At 40.1% G+C, this 25,013-nt stretch overlaps 1 protein-coding gene across 6 annotated transcripts in view; it reads right to left on the bottom strand.

Moving 5' to 3' along the window:
• Nucleotides 1-21,048, bottom strand: part of naaladl2 (N-acetylated alpha-linked acidic dipeptidase like 2) — a 549,411-nt gene extending 528,363 nt beyond the window's left edge. For 2 of the 6 annotated variants that reach the window (XM_082524424.1, XM_082524421.1), the window contains exon 1: nt 21,015-21,048. The gene's annotated coding sequence lies outside the window, so the exon portion shown is untranslated. Of the gene's footprint in view, nt 1-295; nt 362-21,014 lie in introns of those variants that run through there. The other 4 variants (XM_082524425.1, XM_082524420.1, XM_082524418.1 and 1 more) reach the window with 3 other exon arrangements.
• Nucleotides 21,049-25,013: the final 3,965 nt, after the last annotated feature.

Genomic DNA, 25,013 nt, shown 5'->3' on the forward strand with positions numbered 1-25,013 from the left:
CACACACACACACACACGTACGTTTAGTCTGAGAAACATGGTGGCTGCGGTCCACTGATTCCTCAGTGAGCGACATGCATCATTAACAGCTTTTAAATGCAGAGGCGTCCTGCCTTCAGGATCTTCTAACAGGCTGTCCATACCCCCTTCCTTACGACATCCCACCCACTACATACACTCTTTAAAGTGTTACTAAAGAGGCTTAACAGCCCATTCCAGAAAGCCTGCATGGGGCATTTGTACCCCATAAAAAACCCAACAAGCTACAAATGACACTTCACTGAGGAGCACACACCGATTGCAGTACTGCGACGCTTAAGGATAGCAGCAGGTGAGTAAAAGTGTTTTCTCTACAGTGCACTTCTTGTCCAATAATTGTTCAAAGATCTGTGAGCACAAACAGAAGACGGTAAAAATATAGCCTTAGGACATCTTGTAAAAGCATAGATATATACATTCTTTAGACAAGTATTCAGGATATGACTGTGTCACGACATGACGTGAAATCTGAAGCGGCTGTAACGTCCAGCTTGTTTCCTTTGAGGCAACTGCAAACGCAGGCTAAAAGGAAGTGATCATGAATGAAAAAGGCATTTGTTATGATGATATTACACAACAAAACGTGCATTTGGCTGCTTCAGCGCTGCGAGCTGATGGATCCTTGTAATACGTCACTGAAACATCAAACAATACGTATATGCTGTTTTACATCAGACGAATGAGCTTTAAAGAAGTGCCAGCGTTTGATGTCAATATTGTGTGGATGCATTTAGCATGCTGAGGATGTGTTGTTGACTGAAATCTGTAGTAGGGATTGTGGGATACGTTTAGATTTCTATAAATAGAAAAGTACACACCATTGTACCTCAGTTGCTTGTGTCTAAAATCAGATTACTGTGTCATGAAGCTTACATGAAAGCCTTGAACCTGCGTAAGAATTCAGTCCATGAGATTAATCATGCCTTGAAGCGATTAAAGGAAAAAAAAAAAAAAAAAAGATAAATAAGGAGAACACTATGGGGGAACTAAAATGGCTTCATATTTCACTTGGACTGCACAGTAAATGAATGAATGCAATAGAAAAAAATAGGAGTTTAAATGAACTATAGAATGTAAACGTTCGGGATTTGAATTCAGTCATTTTGAAATCTAAATTAAATTCACTGATGCAAACAGGACGTTGTGCTTATTTTGATAGAATATTTGTCATTCTTCGTAGTATTCAGCGAAACATTTTTGCATTTCGTGTTTCGGAACTTCATAGAAACGCAGTAATTTTGTAGAGTTTTTGATAATAATGATCATAGACTTTGTTATTGCCAGTGCGGACATATAATAATAATAACAATAATAATGATAATAATAATACATACGGTTCGGCGTAGGAATAAAATCTTTCAATAAATACAAAAAAGCCACCGTAAAGCGTCATAAATAAAATGCAGAAATATCCCAATTCCGAAACCCTAAAAAGCAAACGACAATTTTCGGCAAAATTTAAAGAAATAAATATTCTCAGCAAACGTACGCGATCAAAAAAAAAGGTGTAGTGTGTCTTTAATTCCTCGCCTTTGTGGTGGCGGCAGCAGCAATAGCGAGGGCATCCCAGGCGAACCACAAAGCCAAGGGTTAAAGACGATACCATGCTGACTCTCCCTAAACGACATGCCACGCCATTTTACCAGCTCTTTATTTTCCCGGTCATAGCAAACCAGCTCCAACTTCCTGCTCGCTCGCATGCCATTCAAGGACAAGGATGAGAGAAGCAGAGCTGAAAAAAAGGAGGAATCAGTGTTTCAGCAACATTACGGGAAGGTCATTGTCTGCGAGCTTACCCTGGGAGAGAAGTAGAGGGCCTGAGCCTGCCAGAATCTATCTTCGGCGACCGGGAGCTGGACCTGCAAGAGACCAGAACAACAAAGACAGTTTGTGACAAAGCTGAGGCGCCGCAGTCCGAGAGGAGTGAAATCAAATGTGACATTTTTCATTTATTTGTAAATGCCTCTTTGGCGGCACACTCACTCGAAACGACAGTTGGGCTCTTACCAAGTTAAAGGGAGCTGATGGTAGAATAGAGGGATCCTGACAGAGGTTGTAATGAGATGCCGCATTAGGGCCGCTCTCTCATCCACTCTCCCCTCTCTCGCCCAGGAGCACGCCCTTCACTTCCAATCTACCACCCCAACCATTTGGAAACGGTTAACCCTATGAAAAACTACACTAACCCTCTTTGGTGCTCTGATAAAACCTTTGTGGGTTTAGCTTCTCAGAGATGCCTTTGATGATACAAACGCTTTTTTGAAAAGGATTTCGAAACATTCAACGCTACGGGAAGTTGGGGAACGATTCACTGCTTGCATCGCCTTACTTCACCAAAAAACAGCCAGTGGTTGTAAAACACGGAAAAACACTTGGAACATAACTACGTACCAGCCAAGAACTGTACTTACGGGGGATCATTGAGATTCTCTCCAATATTGTTAGAACATTACCTTACAATATAAAATACGTTGCTATGACTGTTGCAGTGATTTAAAAAAATAATCCCTAAAAATAAATATATCTGAGTAGATATCAGAATAATGAAGATATTCTTGGTTTTTTCGTGCTATATGAACAAGACTGATCAACTCTCATATAAAATAGGTTAACCTAGTTACTGTCTAAACAGTAAAAACCTGCTTAAACACTGGTACATCTAAAAAAATAAAATAAAATCTAGAAGAGTTGTGTAATGCTATTCCTACTTTTAATTAAGTTTACTTAAATGTAGCATTATTCATATTATACATATTTTGTGTTATTATGTTCAATGTCTGAGTATTTCTCTCACCACCTCAGAATTAAATATTTTAATACTATATATGATTGGATTGCTATTAAATGCAATGATTGAGTCATAATTTTCCTTCCACAAACTGGGTCAAGCTGAAACGAGGTCTCAATGGAGGAGCTTGCAAGGAAAATGAACTATTACCCTCTACAAGTATGTGTAGTGCCCTCTAAACTGTCCTCACAGATTGAGAGAGTGTGCTATATAGTGGGCAGCATGTGAGGAATGACTTATGTACTTCATTAAGCTCAAGTAATTTCCCTCCCAGATATCACGTCGCCTTCAAGCCTCTCAGTAATCCATCCCAGCAGCTATCAGCTAAATTTAGCTCTCCAAAGCACAATGCTGCACTGCGTCATAACAATGTAGGTAAATTTGTCTGCTTCAGACCAGGTTCTTCATGGTGTCGAAGATACTTGCGTAACTAACTGTTGCTGTTGTGTATAAAGGCTGTAGGTTATCGGTTGGCAGGCAATTCATCAGTCTTACTTTTTAACTAATTTCTTGCTTCCTTTTAGCTAATTCCTTAATAATTCTACGACAGTAATTAGATTCATTATCAGCGTGAGACCAAACCTCAGCAGCATTATCCAAACTTGGACATATTATATATAAATTTAAAAGACAAAAAACTTTAATTGAACAAGAAAAGGTTCATTTAACAATTTAATTTGGTAAGTGTGCGTTAATTGTACTTCTTTTAGTGTTGGGATACAAGCACATCACTCCTCAAACCCAGGTACTTATTTCATCTATAGTGATAATGCTTTGAAATAAAACTGTAAGCAGAACAACAAACAGAATACAATATCGCATAAAATACCTAATATTTTTCTGATGTTATAATTTTTGCTATGGTGAACACAGTTTCCTGAAATGGTCCCTTGGAATGTTCTGTTACAGTGTTGCTGTTACTGTTTCAAAATAAAAGGCTTACAATTTCAGTGAACAGACACCCTTGTTTAAGAGTGCGTTTCACTGAAACATGAACAAGCATTGGCAACATTTATTATCTTTCTTCTTTTCTCCTTTTTTCCTCATTTATTTACTTTTTTCTTCTCTCATTAATCTTTTTGAGAAAATTAATGATCTCATGAATTAAAAATAAATTAAACACTATTAGGTAAGATTTACTAGCACCCCTGTTAGAACCATTTTGACTTCAGAGTTACTTTAATTCTTCATGACAACAAGATAAAGGAAACATAAGTGACATGATGACATCACTCAGTTTTTGTAGATTTGTTACCTACAAATTAAAAAAGAAAACATAAAACTCCCATTCCACCAGATCCCTAAGGTGCTCCATTGAATTGACCTGCTAACTGGTGAGGCCATTTGACTACAGTGAAGTTTATGAAATACTCAGGTAAGCCCACGTGGCACCAAGAACAAGTCATCCAACAAATTCACTTAAATTCCCATTCTTCTTCATTATGATACTTGGTTTGAACTTCAGCAGGTTATCTTTCCCATGTTTATTTACCTAAATGCAATGAGTTACTGCCATGTGATTTGTTGTTTAGATATATGCGCTAATGAACAGTTCATCAGTTGACTATATGTAAATGCCAGAAATTGATTGAACAAAGATTTTCTCAAACACAAAATGCAAAACATGTTTGATATATTTGATATCATCAAACTTGAAACCAAAATTGGTTCAACCTGCTACGTCTTTGTGAACCGCATAAAAGGTGAAAGGATGGTCTCTATATGCATGGTTCCCACAGTGAAGCATGGATGAGGAGGTGTGAAGGTGTGGGGGTGCTTGGCTGGTGACACTATTGGGGATTTTTTTATAACTCAAAGCACACTGAACCAGCATGACTACCACAGCATTTTGCAGCGACATGCCATCCCATCCTGCTAGCGTTTAGTTGGACCATCATTCATTTTTCAATAGGACAATGACCGCAAACACACATTCAAGCTGTGTAAGGGCTATTTGACCAAGGAGCGTGATGGAGTGCTGCATAAGATGGCATGGCCTCCACAGTCGCCTGACCTAAGAGTGTGCAAAGCAGTAATCATAGCAAAGGGTGGCTATTTTGAAGAATCTAACATATATAAAAATGTTTAAAGTTACTTTACACTTGTGTCCTACTCGAAAAAAAAAAACTAATTAATTAGAGGCTTTGTAATTAATTAATCTCGATTAACAGAGAAACAAAAATAATATCCCTGGCCAAATTGGGCAGACCTAAAAATAAAGTGCTATTTTAAGTACATTTTAAAAGTGATATTGTCTTTAAATAATAAAAATAATAAAAATAAAAATTTCAACATAAAGTGCAGAAGTGGCAGGACTAATTTCAGTACTTGCGGGCCAGGACAGACAGCTGTGGGTGGGTCCCTGTTCAACTGGACCACCACTGCAGCGGGTAGTCTGTCTTGCTGATGGTGGATTCTACTCTGTATAAACTCAGGACCCTGTTACACAGGGCTTCCTCATCTGAATCAGAGTCTGAAGAGAGGAGGAAGCTCTTTGTCTTTGCTGGTTCCTTTGTGGTGGCATCTTTACACTGTTCCTGTAGCAGGGCCTCAAGGCTGGTCCAAACCTCTTTTCGCTGTCCCCTTGCAAGACACTTTAAATCCTTAAAGCGTGGGTCAAGCACAGTAGCTATCCTGAGCCACAGATGGTTGAGTGTAGCTACACGGTGGGATAGGTCCTTGTAGTTTGAGTTTGATCATCGGAGACCTCCATGGTGTGATGCAGGTGGAAGAAAGCAGGTAAAACCACTGAACATGAGACATATTTCTCACTTCCAAGAGGCTCAGTCACAAACCTGCAGTAGACAGTTCAAGAAAGTAATTATTAATATACACAATAACTGTCAACTATAGAGCTTGTTGAAGGAACAGTAACAACAAGTTAAAAAAAAATTTATCTACCTGCATGGCTCAAGGACAGTCACCAACATTTGGAGTTTTACCAGCTCTGATGGAGTTAAAATGACCTTGTACCTTGTGCTTTTGTTTGTGTAAAGCAGCAAAAACAGCCTCTTGATTCTTTAGCAGCAATATCCAGCATTGAATTCCACCGTGTGGAAACATCCTGATGAGGGGCTCTGTTGCCCCAGTCTTGCTTGCTCCTGGTGTAGTTCCTCCATATTAGCAGGGTTGTCTGTAATATATCCAATTTTTCTTGCTTTTGAGTGTCATAAAGCTGTTGAATTTTACTTGAAATAGTCTTTCAGTTGGAAAGTTGGATCACATGTGCTAACTGTAGCACATTTTCTAACCCACTATCTTCTGATAGTGGCCTACAGTCCAGAGCAATCCATTTTGCGAGAGAATTTGTAAGTTTGTCCAATGTTTTGCATTTAGATGATACCGTAAGGTTGAAGTCCTTCGGTGGTATGCAGACTTCTTCTGCACAGTTTGCAAAAAACCACACTTTTATCAAGGCTTACGTCGGGTAGTCTTTTGAAATTAAACTTGCCTCTTATCAGTCCTAGCGAAGCACTTTCTTCTGATTCTTTGTAGCTCTGATGTGTGCATCGGTGTAATCAGTATACCAGGAAATGGTGTATTGACAAAAGTTCCCTTTTGCTTGGAACGCAAAGTGCGATTAAATTGAGGTGACCTATCCCACCCCTAAAATGTCCCAATCAACAGTTTTGCACGGTTGGATCTTAACAAGGTCCCAAGTAGAGCTTCAACATGCAAAAAGAAGAAATGGGAGTGGGACAACATTTTTTTGAGCATGCAATTTATTGAAAACAATGCTTAAACTGAAACAGGCTGTTTTATAGGCTGTTCTATAGCTGATCAAAAGTTTAGGCCAAATCTGTTTTAAAAAAATTTAATTCATTGTCATTTTCTGTCAGGTAGTCACATTGTCATGACATTCTGATGGGGAAGGCAAAAAAAAGTCCCCTTTTTGAACCTGGTCAGGTTGTTAAACTGCATAACCAGGGTCTCTCGCAGTGAGCTATCGCTGCTGAGGTGGGATGCAGTAAGACAGTCATTTGGAATTTCTTATATGATCCTGAGGGTTATGGAACAAAAAAGTCAAGTGGAAGACCCCAAAAAATTTCACCAGCACTGAGCTGGAGGATCCAATACACTATCTGTCAAGATGCTGAACGATCCTTGACCCAAATTAAGGCCGTTACTGGTTTTGACTGTAGCCCCATAACCATCAGACGGCATCTGCGACCAAAGGGCTTCAAAAACAAAAAACGTCTTTAAAGGCCTCGTCTCCTTGAACACCACAGAACTGACCGTTTGGACTTTGCAAGAGAGTCCAAACGGTCAGTTGGGACATTGAAAAACATGGGACATTGAAAGGTGGAAGAAAGTGTTATTCTCGGAGGAAAAAAGGAATGTAACATTGATGGTCGTGATGGTTTCAAACATTACTGGCATGACAAGCAGATCCTACCTGAGATGTTTTCTACATGCCACAGTGGAGGGGGCGCCATAAAGGTCTGGGGTGCTTTTTCCTTCGGTGGATCATTGGAGCTTCAGGATGTGCAGGTGCATCAAACGGCCGCTGGCTATATCCAGATGTTGCAGAGAGCATCCCTCATGACTGAGGGCCCTAATCTGTGTGGTAACAACTGGGTTTTTCAACAGGACAACGCTACAGTACACAATGCCTTCAGAACAAGGGACTTCTTCCAGTAGAATAACATCACTCTTTTGGATCATCCTGCATGTTCCCCTGATCTAAATCAAATTGAGAACCTTTGGGGATGGATGGCAAGGAAAGTTTACAAAAATGGACAACAGTCGTGCAGCCGTCTCCACCACTTGGAAAAATGTTCCCACTCACCCATTGGAAACGCTTGCATCAAACATGCTGCAACAATATCGGTGGAGCTACTCATTACTGGGTTCATGTTTGGAACTCTGATTTCTGTTTTTTGTTTTTTGTTTTTTTTTTTTTGGGGGGGGGGGGGGGTTACGGATTTTTTTGGAGGTAAAAACAGACAACCTTGTGATGGCTAACTGACCAGGCACAGTAGTGGTGGACAAGCAGCGTTAGACGGCTGCAGTAATAAATATAGCTACAGTGAATATTAGCAACATCAGGAAGGAGGAACATGAGAAGCTGGAGAAGTACCAAGGGCTGCGAGAAGAACTTGAGAGGGTGAGGAGATTGAAGGTAACAGTGGTCTTAGTGGTAATCCCAAGCTAAGTGAGTGGCTCCAGCAGATCCCAGGAACAACATCTGAGATCTATGTACTAGCAACAGCAAAGATACTGCGCAGGACCCTCAAGCTCACAGACCTTTAGAATTGTATCACAGACTCATTTTAACATACCTGAATGTGGTTAAGCAACAGTAAAAAGGGAATATTTAATTCTTTAACACTTAGTTCATTATTTTTTGTTGTTCATTTCAGTCATGTTAAATTCAGCTCAGCCAGGGGCACTAGTTTATAATCCCAAGAGTAACTATTTTGTTAACTAGCGAACCACAAAAGGGGGATATGTGGTCTGTTCTATGGGATATGTTACACTGACATTTAGATATATGTAAAATACAGAATATGAATGGAACCTTGTGTTTACTTGTTTTTTCCTTACCAACCAACCTCCAACTGGTTGCAACAGATGGTTTCCCCTCCCTGAGACTGGTTAGGTTGAGGTTTCTTCCTGTTAAAAGGGAGTTTTTCCTTCCCACTGTCGCCAAGTGCTTGCTCATAGGGGATCATTTGATTGTTGGGGTTTTTCTGCATGATTGTGGAGTCTACACCTTACAACATAAAGCACCATGAGACAACTGTTGTTGAGATATGGCGCTATATAAATAAAACTGAATTGGATAAAACTGAATTATGTGACAATAGCAGTGCAAAAAGCATCATAACATGAAACTTATGCTTTACCATGCTTTTTAATGTGTACATTTGGAGCACGCACACCTGCATTTTACTTCTGCTTAAATTAAGGCATTCCAGCTCAATTAATCTTCTACCTTAATTATCATGCAGTTTCATCCTCATCTAAGAAAATGTAGGTTCAATTTCCTAGTTGATGTAACTAAGGGGGAGTGACCTTATTTGACATAATGGTAAATGGACCATCAATAATGTTTTTGTGGGCATATAAGATGAAAAGGTGGGTGTTAAAAGTCCACTATTTTCACATTCCTCTATGTCATTGATGCCTGACAGGCTGTAATTTTCATTCTCTCAGTCCAGTGGAGCCTACTGAGCTGGAGATTATGGAGATGGCGGTTTGGATATTTAAGCACTCGCTTCATCCCATTTTAAATCTCTATAATGTCAGAGCATAAATAAAAACAGATGCCTTTTATAAAACAACCAGGCAGTGGAGCTGAATAACACTGTGCTTCAGTGAGCGCACATTTATTACTGTCGCTGTTGAAGGAACATTTCCTCTACTCAGTGTCAATCTATATGTCGATGGAAACTCTGTTTGACTAATGGCTACACAGAGCCAGCATTGAAAATCTTGAGTAGAAAATTAATTTGCTAATTTTCCTGTCACTGTCAATTTTGTCATTCATTCTGTCAATAACACTGTATTGTTCATGCCGAAAGACCATTTAAGCTTTACCAGTGTTAACTAATTATCAACAAGAGAACAATTGCTCCACAGTAAAAAAAAAAAAAAAAAAAAAAGACAGATTCAATTGAAAGTGCAAAATCCGTTAATCTAGTGTTGACTTATAATATTATTTTGTGGAAATAGGGAAGGTTGGTGACAGCGACCTGCTCCATTAGTGTGATAGAAGGAAAAGGGTCAAACTGAGATGTGTCAGTAATCACCCTTGTATTAAATGAAGCAGAGGGTTTGAATCATCCCCTTGTCTCTTTAGATGAGAATCTCTTCAACTCAGAGTTTTCACTGACCTCCTTCAGGCAAGGTTAGATCATTATTGATTCACAGTTACTGAAAGAACTTTCTTTCAGCTTACAGACCCAGGACCTACTGTAAGTCTGCAATTTTTGCTGCTAGGCCTTTTTTAGACATCTTTAAGTTTACAATGTAAATCCTATAAATCTTGATGACCAGTCACTGCAGTATCGAAATTGGGTTTAGATTTGTGTTTTTTGTGAAGGAACTAACAAAGCAGTTATTGTTTGTTATTTTTCAGGTATTAGTAGTTGACTATCAATTTTGGCTTCCCTATCTCTAATTTTTACTCAAAAAAAGAAAAAAAGAAAAAAAGGACTGGTTAGTTTAATTTTATACCATATGCGAACATTTACTGAGTATTTTACATTATAATATGCTTTCTCAATATCAAACTAGCTTGAACATAAATGGAGGGAACACATAAAGACAATTCTATTGGTGTATTCTTTGTCTGTACTTATTGGCATAGGGATGAAAAGGCAGAAAACTAAAGCACAAAGCAGAGTCATGCCTGTGACAGTAAAAAGTACAGTTAGCAGCATGATAAAAAAATAAATAAAGACATTAGTGCGTTACCTTTGCACAGATCAGCAGCTAGAAATGCCGTTTAAAAGCTACTTTTTGCCATTATATTTTTCAGCATATTCCAGAGGATATACTTTGAGTTTTATTTCTTTACTTAAATAAAAGTGAAGAAGTACAGCATCTGAACTATGCTGTCTGAGTCTACAGCTGCAGACTCTTGGATTTAGAGGTGAGGACCCAAATGCAGACAAAACGAGGCGTGAAACGTGAATTAATCAAAAGCGAGCCATTTTGGAAGAATAACAGACAATCTGATGACCACCACAGGGAAGCTCACACAATATATACACAAGTAGGGCTGGGCATTGTCACTGATTTCTAGAATTGATTCAATTCTGATTCACAAGGTCCCGAATCGATTTGATCCACGTTTCGATTCGATTCTATTTGAATCGGAGAAATTTTGTCTCAGTCAGAAATATTATAATTTTGATCACGTATCAGTACATTTCTATATTTTTATATCTATAAAAAGAAAGCTGACATTTGCGAAACTTTATCAAAAGTGTAAGCATCACAGCAGATGTCTTTGTGTCAAAGTAACTGAGGATAAAACATGAAGACGATTTTCCTTGCCTGGGATTCTATAGCAGATGACCTTAAAAATATTCTGCAGTAGATCAAAAACGAAAGAAAGTCATTAATCAACATCTGAACATTACCTGATACTGCTGAAGTGAAGCAGAGTAAAGTTACAGAGGTTTTATTACAGACACAGCTAAGCATTTTGCAATTTTACATAATTTTAAAAAGTTTAAATTAGCCTATCCGGTCGTTAAGTCTGACGTCACTAGCCGTGTCTGGGCCTAAACTCCGCTGCAGGTCCATATATCAAACGATCACTATGGCATTACTGAGAGTTGAAAAACTGTCTAAAGTCTTTCATCTTTAATAAAATGATCAGCGTTCTGCTCTACCAGGTGTAACAATTGAGTTTAACATCCAGGCATCCATGAAAACGGAATTTATGACATTTTTTTTTCTTCTTTTTTTTTTGTGTCCCGTTTGGATCTTTAGCCATCAGAATTGTTGTCTTAAGGCGAAGAAAGATGCCAAGCGGATTTATTTTACCAAGTGGATCATCATGGCCTTGCCATATTGGTCCATTTGACTGACCTTTATTATAATTATGAATTTATTTTATTTTCAGTTGCTACAAACGGGACAGACATGACTGGGGGATAGGACAGGGAGAAAGAATGAAAGAAAGAAAGAGAGGGAGAGAAAGAAAGAAAACCAAAGGGGAGAAGAGACGGTGAGAAGGGGGGGAAGAAACAAAAACAAAAACAAACAAAACACCTGGGTCACCTGTATGGAGAAAAAAAACAGAAAAGAAATGGTAAATGGTAAATGGCCTGTATTTGTATAGCGCTTTTCTAGTCCCTAAGGACCCCAAGCGCTTTACACAACCTGTCATCCACCCATTCACACACTGGTGATGGCAAGCTACAATGTAGCCACAGCCACCCTGGGGCGCACTGACAGAGGCGAGGCTGCCGAACACTGGCGCCACCGGGCCCTCTGACCACCACCAGTAGGCAACGGGTGAAGTGTCTTGCCCAAGGACACAACGACCGAGACTGTCCAAGCCGGGGCTCGAACCGGCAACCTTCCGATTACAAGGCGAACTCCCAACTCTTGAGCCACGATCGCCAAACAACAAAGAGCAACATAATAAAAAAAACAGCACCATCACAATAAACTAGCTAGCAGTAGATATCAGTAGATACTAAATAATAAACGATATTGTGCAGCACGCAAGATAGACAGCGCACAATGTGCTTTGAGGCAGCAGCCAAGAAAGCTGTAGTCCGCGTCTGTGAATACCCGTGTGTACACCTGTGTGCATACCTGTGTGGATCAGCATGTTTGCATTCCAAAGGTTTCTCCATGTAACGATCTGCTAGGGAGTGTGGGGAGCCACAGCCCCGTCCTCCAGGGTATGAAGCAGGTATGGAGGAGATCAAAACTCCAGACATCCAGAGGCCCCCAGAACACAAGAGACCAAGGAAGACCAACAGAGGGGCAGCCGCGCCACTGTCCCAGTAAAAGCTGAGGAGAGTCCCAGATGAGGGCTCACTCAACAGCCACCGAGCAGAAACCAGGGGGAGTTTATGACATTTAACGGAGTTAGAAGTTAGCAGGGAGTTAGCTCGCTAGCTTCTATCTAAATACAATATAGCATGTCCTGACTGCGGGGTTTTGGAAACAAATTAAAACGTACAGCTCTGTTATCACTTCCAGCATAAATGAAGACAGAAAACTAAAAAGCAGTGACGTTTGTAGGGTTACTGAAGTTGGGCTAGCTGGTATATAACGATGTGCTACGTGACCGCTAGCGATACAGCTATGTTAGCATAATATAAACAAGCTAACTTTTTTTCCACTTGATAAAAGTTAACGTTTCTGCCGCTTCCTGCCGACGGATAAGAATCAGAAAGCTGTCGGTTTTCAGCCCCAACCGTGTCCGTGCCATCGGGTGAGAAAGCCACATCTCACTGATTCTGATCCACGCTTTGTGTTTACGTCCTTGTGCAGAATCCATGTACCTGCTCTCATTTACTGTTTTAGCTGTTTGGTGGTTGTTGAAATTTTGTGAGGTTTAACCTGAGATTCTGGCGTTTCGGGCAAAATAAAATTATATTTAAAAATCAATTCAGGATTTTAATGAATCGATTTTAAGTTATCCAAGCTAGAATAGATTTTAATCGATAATTAAAACCCACCCCTACACATGAGGGTGACGAGAGAAGTGGAAACACACTGGGAACACAGCTGGGACGACTAGACATAATGACACATTTGAAGTAAACAGAACACAGGATGAGAGACTGCCAAAATAAAACAGGAAACACTAAGACATACTAAAACATGTGGAATGACACAGGGCCAGGAGCAAGAAGCGCACATGGGAACATGACAGGCTGGGGAAACAAAGGGAGGAGACACAAAGAGGGAAACACGGAAACAGTTAATGGAGACGAAACTTCAAGGGAGAGAGAGAGAGAGATGACCTGGGGAGAACATGCACATGACAGATGGGGGAGATATTGGATGAAACACATGGAGGGAAACATAGGAATAGAAAAGAGAGAAGAGACACAATAACACGAGCAGGACCTGGAGAGTGAACAACACAAAGACAAATAAACGTTATAATAACACGAAGAACGAACCAAATGCAGAATAACTCAAAATGCCAGGTTAACTAAATGCATCCTTACATCTTTCTCTACAGGAATAAGTCATTAAAATGATTTTTAATACTCAAGACAGCTACCAATCTTCTCAGAAGTGGTCACCACAAGGCTGTGCAAACTGTGAAATAATCAAAGATAAAAGAACAAAAAAAAAAAAACAGCCATATCTTAGTCTCTACAGGCATCAGGTAGCTCCTTCATGCGACCAGTGTTCCCAACTTAGCGACTTTGTTGCTATATTTAGCGAGTAGTCAGACCCCCTTAGCGACTTTTTGTCTAAAAAGCGACTAGTGACAAATCTGCCGACTTTTGCTGGCGTTATTAGGAAGACTTAGGACAACTTTTTGACGTGAAAGCACGTATCGCTCTTACTCTCAACAAGCAGCGGTGTTGCCATGGGCACCTCACCTGTGCCAAGCGCTCACAGGCGACGGATCGTCATCTGCAGCAGTCGCCCCCAACTGCTGTCAGCAGTGTTGCCAACTCCTCAGTAAGGAAAATTGCTATTGGTTGTCCTAAAAGTCACTAGAAGTCGCTAAATGACGTCATCGGCTAATTTGCATAATTGGTCATGCTAATCTGATTGTAACCTATGTTGTTGGAGAGAGAAATAACATCGTGGAAGAGACATAAAGTGAGTAAAAAATGTCCTAAATGCATTTAGAGTTTATTTAGAACTACAAATTAAATTTCTTTTAGCAATTATTGTTTTTTTTTAATGTCACAATTCCAACCCTGTTCCTTTACCCGGGCTTGGACCGGCAAAAGTGACCCGAAATAGGCACTCTGGTGGAGTTATTTTGTGTGTGTGTTTATAAGTAGTTTTAAACCTTGTGATCCACAAAACAGCATAAGAGTAAAAGAGTAAAAGAAGAACTGACTGCGTTACAGCACCCGCTGCTTGTTGAGAGTAAAAGCGATAGGCGCTTTCACGTCTTTTTGTAGCAACTTTTTTTAGAAAAAAAGTCGCTAAGGGGTCTGAAAACTCGCTAAATATAGCGACAAAGTCGCTAACTTGGCAACACTGGCTGTCAGAGCATTGTTGATCACCTACACCTCCAAAACAGCAAATGAATCGCGCATGAGTGAAGCCCTTGTTGCTGCCCTGACTGTCACACAGTCAGTTCTTCTTTTACTGTTACTTCTTGTGGATCACAAGGTTTAAAACTACTCAAACACACACACACACACACACACACACACAAAGTAACTCTACCAGAGTGCCTATTTCAGGTCACTTTTGCCAGTACCAAGCCCAGATAAAGGAGGTGGCTTGGAATTGTGACATTTAAAAAAAACAATAATTGCTAAAAGAAATTGAATTAGTAGTTCTAAATATATTCTAAATGTATTGTGTTTTTTACTCACTTTATGAGACGATGTCATTTACCACGCTGTGGTACCGGCCTGCTTCAAATCCACCTCCATCGTCCCGATACCCAAAAACTCCAACCCATCTTGCCTCAATGACTACCGCCCAGTAGCACTCACCCCCATCATCACTAAGTGCTTAGAGCAGCTGGTCCTAGCACACTTCAAATCCTGTCTCCCCCCCACCCTGGACCCCCACCAATTCGCATACCGCCAGAACAGGAGCACAGAGGATGCAGTCTCCATCGCACTGCACTCTGTCCTCTCACACCTGGACAACAACAACACCTACGCCAGAATGCTGTTTATAGACTTCAGTTCAGCATTCAATACAATCCACCCCTCACAACTCATCAGGAAACTGACAGACCTGGGCATCAGTTCCCTCATCTGCAAATGGTTACTGGACTTCCTGACCAACCGCCCCCAACATGTCCGGCTGGATAACCACTGCTCATCTACCATCACAATGAACACCGGTGTACCACAAGGCTGTGTGATGAGCCCTTTCCTCTACTCCCTCTTCACCCACGACTGCAGACCTGCTGATGGTTCCAACACCATCATTAAGTTTGCAGATGACACCACGGTGATTGGCCTCATCAGTGACAACGATGAGGCCGCCTACAGGGAGGAGGTGGATCGTCTGGCTGAGTGGTGCGACACAAACAACCTGCTGCTTAACACCGAGAAGACCAAGGAGCTCATCGTGGACTACAGGAGGAATGCTGACCCACATCCACCCATCCACATTAAGGGGATGGCTGTGGAGCGTGTGAGCAGCTTCAAGTTCCTGGGAGTCCACATCTCCGAGGATCTCACCTGGACGACCAACTGCTCCAAGCTGGTCAAGAAGGCTCACCAGCGCCTCTTCTTCTTGAGGACTCTGAGGAAGAACCACCTGTCCTCAGACATCCTGGTGAACTTCTATCGCTGCACCATCGAGAGCATCCTGACCAACTGTATAACAGTCTGGTACGGGAACTGCTCTGCCTCGGACCGGAAGGCGTTGCAGAGGGTCGTGAAAACTGCCCAGCGCATCGCCGGAGCACCACTTCCTGCCATAAAAGACATCTACAGGAAGCGGTGTCTGAAAAGGGCTGGGAAAATCATCAAAGACCCCAGTCACCCATCACATGGACTCTTCACCCTCCTGCCCTCTGGGAGGCGCCACAGGAGCCTCCGGACTAAGACCACCAGGTACCGGAACAGCTTCTTCCCCACAGCTGTCAGACTCCTGAACTCTGCCTCCTGACATCTGACCCACGTTAAACTCATGGACTGAACATACACACCCCCACAATGGACAACTGTACCCTCAAACACACAATAATAACATGGAGTGAACCACCACTCACAACCACTAGCACTTTATATAGCCTCTGTAGAAACTATCTACACCCTCACTTATCTTAACTGCACTACTGTATAGCTCTGTGTAAATAATCATTCTGTACATTCAATAATCTTTAATCCTAGAACTGTTTACAACTTGCATAGTTCCCATTTCTGTATAGCTGTATATCTCAGATTTCTGTAAAGTTATTTATTTCATATTCTGTATAGTTTTTCATATTTATATCCTGTTCATAGCCTGCACATAGCTTGTACTCACTACAGCCTGTACATACTTAGTTATAGAATATTCACAACATACTTCATACCGTGTACATTATAACATACCATAATAGACCCATTTCTGTAATATACTTACATATCTATACTATTGCTAATATATATTGTAATATATCTATATCACTAAAGCACTTCTGGATGGATGCAAACTGCATTTTGTTGCCCTGTACCTGTGCATGTGCAATGACAATAAAGTTGAATTCTATTCTATTCTATTCTATTTAGCATGTTACCAATAGCGATTTTCCTTACTGAGGAGTTGGCAACACTGCATGCAACAGGACAATGATCTCCAGCATGGCAGAAAAAAAGAATCAAGATTTTGTATTTGTCCAATTAAAGTCCAAAAGTCAACCTTCTAAAATGCCTTGGCAGGACCTTCAGAGAGTTGTGAATAAATGGATACCTGCAAACCTCAATGAGAATACATATAGAAAGAGCAAAAATTGTGATAATGATGTGAGAGGATTGTAGTTATATAAAAAAATTATTGCTTCAATTTATTACTGGTAAAGTTGGCTCTACATGTTATTATATCACAGGGTGTGCTTAAATGTTGACTGCGGCCTGACTGCAGAGAGTCTTGTGAAAAACCTTTTATCTACATGACTGCCACTGACATTGCTTACTGAAAAGTAAACAATGTCAATTATCCCTTTGTTAATGAGAATGATCACAGCCTTGAGATTGAGTTGTGTTTCAGATTTGAAAGAATTTGGAGGCAAGCAGAGTTATGCCTACTGTCAAGGACAATAGTCAGCTGTATGTTTTATTATTGGTTGAAAGGGAGAATGAACAAGTTTTTATGCACTTCCACCATTTGATGCAGTGAAAAGGTTTCTTTCTTTGTTTTTTTATATTCACAGGACAATGTTGGTACAAAAACTTAATTCTTTCAACAGCTTTTGGTGGAGGCAGTGTAATGGCATGGGTTGTAGTTCCCTCATTGAAAAAAAAAAAGAAAAAAAAAGCAAACAAGCCTTTCCTCAATGGAGGCAATCTCAATTCACAGCGATATCAAGATGAGATTCTGCAACTAGTGGCGATCCCATACTTCCTTAGTCCGGGACCAAACTCTGTCCTCCAAGATGACAATGCTTGCCCCCATGGAGCAAGGTTTATCAGAGATTACTTTGATAATGTGGGGAGGGAGTGGGGAGGATGGAATAGTTTTCTTGCAGTCATGACCTCAACCCCAGAAGTGCAGGCAGCGTGGGATGCTGTTTCTGCCACAGCAACCAACAACAGGCCCCCGTGCCAAGACATAGTGGCACTGTTAAATTTCCAATATGACTTGTTTCTTTAGACTTCAATAATCCAATCAAATAAATAACACCAAACAAGAGTGTGGAATTGAGATCCCCACTCCCAAAGAAACTCGGAACAATAGAATGTAACATCAGTCTCTTGAGTCAAATACTGCCTTGAGGCAATGGTTGCTGTGATTTGGTGCTTTAAAAACTGAGATGAATTCAGAGTAACAAAATTACTACTATAGATTAAACCTGAAATGGCAGAAGAACAATGTGGATTTGTGAGAACCAAAGGAACAAAAAACACTATATACATATTAGAACCCTTGTAGATAGCAATTTAAGTTCAGAAAGATCCATACTCATATTTTATTAATTATATGAAGGCTTTCGACATCATAAGTAGTGATGAGCGGATTGATCCTGAAATACCGATTCCTCCGATACCAATCATTTATATTCTAGAATCGATTCTCACATTAAAATATCGATATTTTAGTAATTATTAACAGGAACACAGTGGAAAGAAACTATCATTCGGATTGTCTACATTCAAAGGAACTACTTCCTCTTCCCCCTTTCATAGTCATGTGCGAAATACGGCTGTATAAATGTCTCTCAGCCGCTGGCGTGCGCACTCACAACACTGGCTGAGCGTAATTGGAGTCATGTGCGGACTTATTTTACCTCCACAAACAGCCGAGACGTGGTTTGCGATACATGTGGCAAAAAAGTGAGGTGTTGTGGCCATACTTGCCAACCTTGAGACCTCAGAATTAGGGAGACATTCAAAAAGGCTGTTGGGGGGGGGGGGGGGGGGGGGGGTGATAAATAAATTACAGTGTTTATTTATCGGATAAAATACGTTAAATATCACCGTTATTATTGGCCGGCCCGGAAACAGCGGGGGTGTCCAAATTCAGAGGCTGCTTCCACCTGAGGACCCGGCCTTCGTGGTCTAAAGAAAGCCGGGTAGTACGTCACGAGCTCTCTCAGTGGAGTGAAACTCTGCCGTCTGCTCGTTGCTATCTAAAATATAAGCGGGCACTGGCATAAACTGTCGACCGTCTCACACTTCTATTTAATCAGTTTTCTGTTTGACCTTTATTCAGCTGTGTGAAAACCCCAGAGTAACCCTACCGAGGGATTAATAAAGTTACATATAATTTAATCTAATCTAATAACTTTAATCTCAGCCAAACCGATTTACTCACGAACAAATAAAACACTGAAAAAGCCAAACGATAACATTTTGAAGTTATCAAAGTGACTTATATATCATGTTTAACCCGAGTAACGGGGGTTTGAAAACGATGTGTCGGTCGGCTCAGATATTTGAAGTTTACACAGCTACATTCTCACCTGAAAATATGTTAAACGTTTTTTTGCGACCCAGAAAGAGAAATAAGAGTAATATTAATACTAAGTAGCTGCCGCCATTGTTGGAAACTGGAATTGGCTGGGCCCGCTATGAATTCTGCGATATGGTTTTTCAATTTTGTTGTCCGGATGGAAAATCGGGAGAAATTCGGGAGAATGGTGGCTCCGGGAGATTTTCGGGAGGGGCACTGAAATTCAGATCTCCGGAAAAATCGGGAGGGTTGGCATGTATGGTTGTGGCAACATCACTAACTTTGTCAAACACCTCAGAGTAAATCATATCACAGAATATGACGAGCGTATGTTGAGGCGAACTGAAGAGGAGGAGAGGGACAGGTGCTGCTAGGGCGAGACAGACGTCTCTCACTGAGTCCTTTAGTGCTGCAGGCAGGCAAGGTGGTCGGATAGCACAACTTCAGTTTTTTTTATTTCTATATGATGAACTCTGCATTATTAAGTGATAAGAACAAGTAATCTGATGTCCTGTAATCATTATGATGCTATAATTTGAGATACAATAAATAAAATTTTTGTACAAAGTATCATATCGGATCAGTATCGTCGATACCACCCTGAATATTACTTGGTATCGGATCGGAAAGGAAATCAGTGGTATCGCACATCACTAATCATAAGTTACGAACATCTGATAAAGTTATTATTAGCTCTGAACATTGACCAAAAAGACCTCAGAGTTATAAAGAACCTGTACTCGGAACAAACTGAAAATCAGCAGAAACTGGAGAATCTGTCAAAATCAGAAGAGAAGAGGTACACGGAGAGGGTGTGTGCCATCAGTGAGTACACCAAGTGCAAGACTGAACTGAATCCCAGGCATAGCTGGACTGGCCATCGGGCATACCGGGCATTTGCCCGGTGGGCCGCTGGCGATTTTTTGTTTTTATGGGCCGATGGATTTTTTTTTTTTTTTTTTTTTTTTTTTTTTTAGGTATGATCATGATCGACTCTGGGCTGGACCAATTACAGCCGAGGAGGCCGGATGCACCCTCCCCCTTGTTTAGCAATCACGTGATTTTCGCGCATTGCATGCCGGGAACTCGTGGCAAAACAATCAAGTACCGCATCAAATGCAAGCATTTGCAGCACCGCAAAACGTTCATTCTCCGGTTCCAATACCTTCTTGTTTTTTCTTTGCCGCACAAAAAAGGAATGTACAAAACAAAAGGAGAACAATGCCGGTCCGTACAAAGACAGACTCGACGAAAAGACAAAGAAAAGATACGAGGAAAAAATCAAAGGAGTGAAAGGGTCAGACCCTTACGAGCACACAGAGGGACAAAAGACGTTAGCGTGCTGCCCAACTTTCACCACGCTCAGATTTATAATTATACGGTTCTTGGAGTGAGTGCATACACTCATGAAGTTTAGTAACTTCAGGTCACTGCAACAAGCCCAGGTACAGTTTACCGACGGATGGGTGTAGGACCTTGAAATGCACCGTGTAGAACGAAAGACCATCGTACATATCATAAGTTTACCAGTTTCACAAATCGTCGTCATAGATACACATTCGTTAACCGTTTATTAATATAACCTTTGAGCTCAATGGTAATTAGTAGTGGAAATAATTTCTGGTAGCATCACAGAAATGTAGCAGTGACAATAATATTGTATGTTGTAATCGTACTGGACAATTAGTGATACAAAACAACTGTTTTATCCTGTGAATAAAAGTATATGTTTTTGTAAATGTACCAAGGTAATAACAGAAGCGAAACACAATATTGTGTCAGGACAATTCACTATTTATGCACAATAAATAAAGGAGCATAGCGCCACAATTTCTGTTCAGCGCCAGACTTGCTTGTAACCCATTTCACCAATTATGTTAAGAAAAATGACGTATTAACTACTACAAAACTCCGACCTTTGTGGGAATGCTTGGAGCAGACTAACATGTGAGCTGGAGTGTTCTGGGACGTTATATTTGGTATATCCAGACCATCCGTCGGCTCTTACTTCGGAAACATGGCTTAAAAAATTTCTCTTCAACGACGTAATCCGATAAAAAAAACGATCTCTTTACCCGTCGGCTTCCCATGGCTGTCATGCGACCGGCTATTGCAGTTAATAATACAACAGCTTCTTGCCATTTTTTGGGTTTCTTTTTATCGCTGTGTAATTCAGTTCAATTGAAAGCCTGCGTGCGCTAGTACCTCTTGCCACAAGTTCCCAGAATCCTTTGCGGTTTTACCCCTGAATGACGTCACATTTTCAATCTTTATCCTGGTGGGCCGGTCTCTAGTCAAAATGCCTGGGCCGATTTTTTGTCCCAGTCCAGCCTTGATCCCAGGCATTGTGGTTGATGGATTCCTCATTAATAACCTGAGGCATGGAGATGACACTGTAATCATTTCAACACCTGAACAAAACTTGTAGAAAGTGGTCAACATTGTGAAATAGAGGAGTGGAGAAGCGGGACTATTCCTGAAGGTCATGAACATCAGAGACAGATAAGCAAGATTCTCTGAATACATCAGGTTTTTGATTGGGCTCCCACCCAAACGCAAAGCAGAAGTTGAAGCATCGCCAAATATGCTTCCAAACCAACTTCCTTCCAAGCCAAAGACTAGAAAATATGATGAAGCATATCTTGCATTTGGCTTCACCTGTCTCGCCTGGGACGGGAGCACACGCTGGGCTGTCCAAATCACGGACAAACAGTATCCAACATTCTTGATTTTTAGTTCACAAACACTTCTTATATTGACTAACTACTCCTGAAATTTTGGAGATGCTAGCTCTTTATACAGTAAAGTTTCAGTGGGATACAAATAACATCAGGTTGATCCTACCACAATTTTTGTGTCCATATCACGACGAACAGTATCCCAGAGTTGTTTATGTTTTTGAACCCATTTTGCACAGAGAGACATGCTTTGAAAAATGTATTGATAGCAATGTTGAATATTCTTACACAGTAAAAAAGGAAACAACTACACGTAAAATAATTTTTAAGGCTAAGGCCACAGGTATTTTAGAAAGCTGAGATTTTCAGATTTCGTTTTTATAGAAAAATCCTGTCCACGCGAGCAGTTTTGAAAAAAATATCTGTAAATGTAAATGCAAAAAATGAAGTTGAACGCTGTCAAGAACATGCCAAACCAAGAAGAAATGTTGGCCAGTCAGAAGGCCTGGGAGGGAAACAGTAAACAGGGTTTTGTACGCTCACAAAAACCTTACTTCTGAAAAGTTTGTTTTTTTCTGGAAAGACAGCTAATTTTGTGTTACTTTTCAAGTGCCTTCATCATTTCAAATGTTAATAACTAAAGACAGTATTTTGGATTTTCTCACATTGGCTCCCTTGGCCAGAGTTTATTCAATAAAGAAAGAAACTGAAAATTTGACATTATTCTGAGAGATTCATAATCATAAGTCACAGCAATCTGAAATATGGCTGTTGTAGACTCACATCTTAGGAATGGACAAAATGCATACAGCATACATAAATTCAATTTCAAAAAATTACATTTATTCAAAACCGTCAACAAGTTGACGTCGGAATGTGGGTTGTGAGAGCGTCTGTGTTGAATGTAGAAGTTCACTCTGACGCCTCTGTCTTTCTAAATGGAGGGACAGTGACTGGAATTAAAAATAATGTTTTTAAATATGTTTTTATTCAAATATAAATAATACATTAATTTAGCAATATTTGGATAAACAAAATTATTTTAGAAATGTGGTCCTCCGTATCTCAGAAGGCCTTTCGGATGAAACCATTGTGAGAACCTGCCTGAACCTATCATGTGACTTATTGCGACACAAGATGCGAATGGGCGTTAATGCATCTGGGAAGGGATCTCAAAACTGGATTATAAGTAGCAGAGTTTGTGTTGTAAGCCACTTCCCGCCCCAATTGCACCATACTGGAGCTTGTCTTTTAGTCAGATGTTACGGGTTTTTGTATTGCTTCTCTGTCAGTAGCAGTTTATTTCAATTCAATTAATTTTATTTTTATTGTAGGGTAAAGACCCTTGGCATATTGATGACTGAATCATTTACACTAAGGTTTTGTTTTGACTGCCAATCTCATGTGCACTAGGACTAGTTTTTCCAGTGCCTTCATCACTTGATGTGAGAACAAATAGGCAATAGTCATTTACCTCATCCAGGGGAAATTCTAGGATCAGAGCTTTGGGGGTGCTGAGCACCCAGAGAGCTGCCCAGCCAGGCAAGATAAACCTGTCTCTCTCAGTCCCTGCATCCTTAAATGTTGTCCCGAGTTCTCTCTGACTGTCACTTTGGTGCATTTAAACCCCTGTTCTTCCCTGTCCTCATCGTCTGTTGTCTTCATCTCCATTATCAGTCATCATAATTTTACCATCTCTGTGCAAGTCTGCAAATTTCTTTATTAAATCATGAGATTCTTAAATTCATCAAGTCTCTCCGTGCCTGGGTCCTCGTCACAAAACATGAGATCACTGTTTTTTACATTTTAACACAATTTAATCCCCACATTTGTGAAAGAGAAGCAAAACACTTTTTTGAAAAGTCTGTAACAAAACCATCAAATCTGATCAAGGTTATTTAAATGCTGCAAAAGAAGAAAGGATTGGAATAGAAAAAATGCATATCCTAACCTTAATTACTGCGGGAGAATAATGAATGATGCTCATAGTGAGTAAAAAGTAAACTGAGTGCATTTTTTGGACACAGATTCACTTTTAATGTGTATGTATAATATAATACAGATACTTAAAAATAAACTCCCAAAACCCCCAAAACAGAATAAATTATTACAAAATATTAATAAAAACTATAAAAATGGAGGCAACTTTGCCTGTGGTAGAATGTATACAATGTATGAAAAAAATCTACTAATTTTACTAATTTAATAATACTAATTTTGTGTTGTAAGATTTATGAGTTTCATGCTTTCATAGTGGTCCTTAGGAGAGCTTGACATTTTTATCAGGTGGTACACACTGTAAAAAGTTTGAGAAACACTGAGAAGTTAAGTGTATGTGTGCTTTTGGAAAACATTTAAAGCTGCAGTACAGAATCTTTGAAACAAGCTTAAAACATTTTTAGAATATAAACAGAGCACTCTGCTTCTCTTTACAGCTCCTCACTCCACCAGGGCTGTTTGGCACTTTCTGATAGTGCGCAAATGTGATGTACGTACTGCAGCAGTCATACAGACAGCTGAATGGTCCAAAAGTTGGCCGACCTATTACTGGCTGAGGTTTTAGCAGAGTTGTGGCTGAACCACATAAAAATATATCATTAATTTTAATCTCCCCAATCAATTACAATGTTATGTTGGAATGTTGTTAAAGAGGGTCAAAAATGTTTCAACCCAGTTTGTTTTGCAGATTCTGTATAACAGCTTTAATATAGGGAGGACACAACTTCCAGATTGTGTGAGTAAAATTAGTTTTTTTTCTCTTTGTCAGTTTAACAGTTTCTGTTGTGCCTGTTAGTATTCCCTGTCTGTTTTCTTACCTGGTTCTTCCTGACCTTGTACTTTCTCCTCACGTTCCCCTCTTTCCTCTCTCCCTCTTTGGACTGACAATCATACACAAATAGATTGTATTCAATTAGATGAAAAATTACATTAATATGAAAAAAATTATATTAAGATCACTAACAAAAAGTCCTCTCTCAGTGTGCTTTCAACCAAAAGGCAAATAACCAAACCACATGAAAATCTAATAAAAGATATAGACATTGAAACACTGATCCAGTATTATTTTTGACTGACGGATCATTTGACTTCCCTATATCCGTTATGAACCTGGCTGTCTCTCTGTACACACACACACACACACACACACACACACACACACACACACACACACACACACACCAGGAGTTATAAGGTTAATGGGCATTCAGTCAGTTAGCTAGTTAGTATCCATTTCAAACAGGACAGTGGTAACAACAGTAGGCTGC

The sequence above is a fragment of the Aulonocara stuartgranti genome, assembly GCF_965226115.1.
Source record: "Aulonocara stuartgranti genome assembly, chromosome: 23".
Classification (NCBI taxonomy): domain Eukaryota; kingdom Metazoa; phylum Chordata; class Actinopteri; order Cichliformes; family Cichlidae; genus Aulonocara; species Aulonocara stuartgranti.